Below are 6,073 nucleotides of genomic sequence, written 5' to 3' on the forward strand. Positions count from 1 at the left end.
CCTGGTACGTCACTACAGAGTGATATCTTTTCAAAAAATAAACCGACAATTTTGCTAAAGCCGCCTTGTGGGAAGGAAGCAGGCAAGCAGTTAGCGGAAGGAAAGCGTGAGAGAACAGCTAACCTCTACCTAATTTTGTCTCAGTATTTTTATTTATTTATATATATATATATATGCGCTACCTAATTTTCCGAAAATAAATAACATCACAATAATTGGGAAAACGTGATATTGACTGTTGTGTTTGTCCACAAAATCAAGGATAAATAGTCTGTGGAGATAGACGAGCTGTAGTACTACTAGAAACTTTTGTTTCCACAGAAGAGAAGTGCAAGTCCGTTTATTTTTCTATTTGTCGTTTTAACTCGATCAAATAATGAAGATCATTGTGAAGAAGAGGACGATCGTGAAACCGGCGGAGGAGACGCCGAGGCGGTCGATTTGGAACTCGAACTTGGACTTGGTGGTGTCCAACATGCACACCCCAAGCGTCTACTTCTACAGACCTGCCGGTTCAAACTCCGACCACTTCTTCAACGCCGAGGTTCTCAAGGAAGCCCTGGCGAGGGTCCTCGTCACCTTCTACCCCGTCGCCCAGCCGTGACGCCTCCGGCAGGATTGAGATCGACTGCAACGCCGAGGGCGTCCTCTTCGTCGAGGCCGAGACGTCCTCCGTCATCGATGATTTCGGAGACTTTGCGCCTACGCCGCAGCTCAAGGCCCTCATTCCCGCCGTCGACCTCTCCGGCGGCATTTCTTCCTATCCACTCGCCGTCTTTCAGGTAATATTAAGGTTAGGGATAATGTTGTTAGGGGCACTAACGAGCTTTTACTTTTTCCTCTCTTTTTTGGTGCAAAAATATCAATATTCAATAGTATGCAATTGTGAGAGTCTTTTGGTCTACTTTTTTCTTTCTTCTTAGGGCTATGGTAACATTTTTGTGCGATACAACTTTTTAAATTGTGCCCTAGTACTATTCACCGCGTGAAATGCTAGTCTTTTTTTTATTATCCTAGCTGGGTGAAATGTACCGACCTGCCAATAGTGACATCAATGTTTGTGTTGAAAACTATCATTAACTTCTTACTCTGTCGAGGGTGGAATTAGGTAAATTATTCAAAAAAAAAGTAAGAAAATTACTGTCTTTTGTGATAACTATTGTGGTTCAAAACTGTTACGTAACGCATGTATATTTTACATATTTAAATTTTTAATTTGAGTTAAAATGTGATTTTATATAAAATTTTATTATTATAATAAAAAAAATAAATGTAATTTTTTATAAGAATTTTTAATTATAATAAAATTAAAATTAAAAATTTAAATAAGTGAAATGTATGAGGTTTAAATATATATGTTGTGTAAAATGTAAATCCTCTGTCATGTCCAATAGTCAGAAAGTCGTAACTGGTTGGCATGCATTGCTATTTTGTTCTAAATGCACATTAATGTTTGTTTTTGGTAAATGAATGTATATTGGTGTTTGGGAAAGTAAAGGCTGACTCTTAGATCATATTTGCACATGATCTTTGACTTCGAATTAGAGCCGGTATTTACATTTCGGGATGTGGAGGAATGCTAGCCACGTTTTTTTTAATTATTTTAACTTTATAATTTAAATTTTATTATAATAAAAAATTTTAAAAAATAATCATATAATTTTCACATAAAATTACATATTAATTTAAATTAAAATTTTAAAATAACGAAGTAAATGAGACTTAAAATAACAGGCAATTCACATAAAAAAAGGTGGCACTCTTAAACTATGCCACGTTGCAATTCTAGGTTCAACAGATTTTCTTTAATCAACAGTCATATCTACTCTAAATAACGAAATTGCCACAGCTAATTATGTAGACGGAATTGGGTTTGTGTTTAATGTATATAATGATATTCGTACATGGACGATGGTTGTAGTAAAGCACGTTCTTCTCGTGCTTTGCATATTTTTTCATTTTGCTTTTGATATGATTTTATTTAGCTTTATCATTCAAAATACACTATTGATAATAATTTTTCCAGATCTTCTTTTTCTTGAATTAAATAAAAATAAGATGATATTACAAAATTTGTCGCTCTGTTAAATAATAAATAAAGATTGCTGGTGTGATCAAACCCACAACCCTCGCCTAAATTATTCTCTAACCCTCGCCTAAATTGTTTCTCGTTTTGTTTTGTTTTGGTTTTTTTTTCCCCTTCTTTGGAGCTTAATAGACAACTTTTAATTTTGCTTGGAATGGTTGGTACGGAATGCAGGTTACTTACTTTGAATGCGGTGGAGTTTCTCTCGGAGTTGGGATGGAACATCACGCGGTTGATGGAGCTTCTGGTCTCCACTTTGTGAATTCATGGTCGGACGTGGCTCGAGGCCTTGACATTAAAGTTCCACCTTTTATTGATAGGACGCTCATCCGTTCTAGAGACCCACCACGACCCGCTTTTGATCACATTGAATATGATGCCCCTCCAATCATGAAAAACACTGCTAGTGCCAACTTTCAAAAGAACTCAAAATATCAAACTACTACCTCAGTTGCCAATTTCAAAATAACCAAGGACCAACTTATTGCCCTCAAGAACAAGTCCAAGGAAGACGGGAGCTCGGTTAGCTATAGCTCATACGAGATGTTGTCGGGTCACGTTTGGCGGTGCGCGTGCAAGGCGCGCGCGCTGCCGGACGATCAAGAGACGAAGCTGTTTGTCGCGGTGGACGGGAGGGCTAGGTTGCAACCCCCACTCCCACAAAGCTACTTTGGCAATGTGATATTCACAACCACGCCCATTGCCTTGGCGGGTGATCTCGTGTCAAAGCCAATATGGTATGCCGCTAGCCAAATTCACAAAACATTGGTCAAGACAAACAATGAGTATCTAAAATCAGCCATTGACTATCTAGAGATCCAGCCTGATTTGTCGGCCCTTGTTCGCGGGGCCCACACTTTTAGGTGCCCAAATCTCGGGATCACTAGTTGGGTTAGGCTGCCCATTTATGATGCTGATTTTGGGTGGGGCCGGCCAATTTTCATGGGACCCGGTGGGATCATGTTTGAGGGATTGGCGTATGTGCTGCCAAGTCCAACTAATGATGGGAGCCTATCGATTGCCATTGGTTTGCAGCCGGAGCACATGGAAGCTTTTGGCAAGCTTATATGCGACATATAATGATCATCAATATCTTGGTGGAATGAGACGTTGGAGGAAATTATTGCGGTTCATGCTTGTGGAGTTGGTTCACAAGGGGAGTGTTTTGTATTTGGGTTTTCCCTTAAATTATTGCGGTTTAGGTAATCATGTTGATCTGGGGTATTTTCTTCTTCTTAATTTGATCCAAGTCTCTTGTGTACCACGTTTTTTATATTCAGAGTACGTTCATGCGTGTGCTATGCATGCTTCCCAATCAATTCCAAGCAAAATAATAATAATAAAACAAACCTTTCCAACTAATACACATAAAAAAAAAATAATAAAAAAAAATTCCTGTAGCCGAGAGATTTGCATGAGAAAAGTTGACAAGATACGGATTCTAGGGTTGTATTTCTCTATAATGTGCTTCATTTTGAATCTTTTGTTACTATTTGTTTCTCTCAAAAAAAATAGCTGCAACTACCTCAAATTCCAAATATGAAGCCATTTACAATACCAAAACAAACAGGATATGTGAGCCGCTTAATTAATTTAAAAATTCAAATTAAATAAATCGTGTAATAGAGTATAATTAGAAATAAAAAAGAAATAGCCCGCTTTTTTCACAATTTTGAAACCGTATACATAGTTTTAAGAGCATAAATGAAGCTCTTTAAAACATTTTATATCAAATTTAGAAGTGAAAAATTTTAGAGGGACAGTTTCATATATTCAAGATCAATCTAAGGTATAAATGAAGTAAATATTTTAATACATCCAGAATAAAATTTAAAATTATAAAATAATTGGGCAAAGAAAAAAGAAAAAGAAAAAAAGAGAAGTTGACTTTTCGAAACTCGTTTATCTCACCGATTTAAATTTAAAATTTAAATTTTATTACAGTAAAAAATTTTAAAAAATAATCATATTTAATCTTTTTATTATAAATAAAAAAATTTATATAAAATTATATTTTAATTTAAATTAAAATTTTAAATCAACTTATAACAAAATTTAAAGGGTCCTAACTCCTATCTCCTAAGGGAGCCTGCTGGGCCCGGTTGGGCGGCGGCCCCGGCTCTGCCCAATGAGCGAAGTGGTCAGTAGAAAGTGTGAAATGGACATGACTAGCAGACTTGAGCTGTTGAACGACTAGTGTTTGATCTGATTCACCCACAAGTCATAAAGGAAATAGTTGTCCTTTTTCTTTTTTATTTCTTTTTAATTATACGCGTTAACCCTATTAATACGATGGAATTGGTGATCGCATGTACAATTTGATAAAGAAAGAACGTTCATCAGCCTTTTAGAACCAAAAAAAAAAAAAGAAAAAAAAGAAAAATATGTCAAGATTTAAGATGAATTAAAATTAATAGATTAATAATTTACATAAGTTAATAAATATGTTAAATTACTGTTTTCGTCCATAATTTGTCTGATTATGAACCATAACTTGACAAGTTATTATCCATAATTGTCCATAACTTGTCTGGCTATGAACCATAACTTGACAAGTTTGTCTATAATTTATATGGTTATGAACCATAACTTGACAAGTTATGACCTATTATTTGCTATAACTAAAAATTGACCTATATACTTTCTTAATCTTTTCATATTGACATATTTTCTACCGTTTCTAAAAAAAAAAAATAAAAAGAAAAATCATCAACCTTTTATTTAAGATTTTTTTTTTTTTTTTTTTTTTTTTTTCCCGTAAGGCCTTTTATCTATTTCTTACTGTTACGTATTCTTAAAGGACTGAGCATAAAATTTGGTGGTTAAACTAGTTATTTTTTAAGAATCAGCCGTAAAAATTTCCATATTTAGAACTAAACTGTTAAAATCATCTGGCTGTTATCAATGCACGAATCGAATTTTCAGATGGAGACGAAACAACAAAATTAATTTCACGTGGGTCCCATCTTCTCCGACAAGTTGTAAACATTTAGAGTCTGTTTGGTTAGAGGATTCGTTCTCTGATTCGAATCATGATTCATGGTTCACTAAATCGAACATGATTCTAATCTCATGATTCTAATCCATGAACCAAACAGGCTTTTACAGTGTGTCCGGTAAGGTGGAAAAGAGAAAAAAAAATAAATGAATGATTTTATGGAGAAAAATAAAATTTTAAATTATTTGACAGAGATAAAATAAGAAAGGAAGAAAAATAAAAATTCATGTAGCTCATTAGTTTTTAATCATTCAGATGACTCGTTCACTTCGCGAATTTGAGTTTTTAATTCGAGCTGAGATGTGATATTTTGTGAGAACTTTTCACTGTAACAGAAAAAGTTAGATTTGACATTTTCTGATAACTTTTATTGTAAAAACTTAGAACTGAAAACTCGAATCGGTGAAATGAATGAGACCTCAAATTTAAAAAAAAAAGATGAAAAAAAAGTTTGATAAAGAAATAAGGTATAAATTAATAATTTTAACATTCACCATTAATTATATTTTTATTTGTATTGAAATATTATTGTAAAATTTCTTAGATTCCGTTCATTTTACCGATTCGAATTTAAAATTTGAGTTTTGTTACAGTAAAAAACTCTAAAAAATAATTACATTAACTTTTTATTACAGTAAAAAACTCTCACATAAAATCACATCTCAATTTAAATTAAAAACTCGAATCAACGAACTAAACGAGCCCTTAAATTTTACATTTTCTTTCACTTTTTTTTTCTCTTCAACTAAACAATATGAGAGAAAATCAGACATCATTCATTTCACTGATTCGAGTTTTCAGTTATAGGTTTCTATAGTAAAAAGCTATCAGAAAATGTCGCATCTAACTTTTTTTGCTACAGTGAAAAACTCTCAGAAAATATCACATCTCAGCTCGAATTGAAAACTCAAATCCGCGAAGTGAACGAGGCCTAATTATACTGTTTTACTTTCTTCACTTAAGTATTTTACTGACTCATTTAGTTTATT

General features: G+C 33.8%; 1 pseudogene; it reads left to right on the top strand.

Annotated features, from left to right (window-relative positions):
- Positions 1-263: 263 nt before the first annotated feature.
- Positions 264-3,359, top strand: LOC21401057 (annotated as a pseudogene).
- The last annotated feature ends 2,714 nt before the right edge of the window (positions 3,360-6,073 follow it).

The sequence above is a fragment of the Morus notabilis genome, unplaced genomic scaffold (genome assembly GCF_000414095.1).
Source record: "Morus notabilis unplaced genomic scaffold, ASM41409v2 Scaffold235, whole genome shotgun sequence".
Lineage (NCBI taxonomy): Eukaryota > Viridiplantae > Streptophyta > Magnoliopsida > Rosales > Moraceae > Morus > Morus notabilis.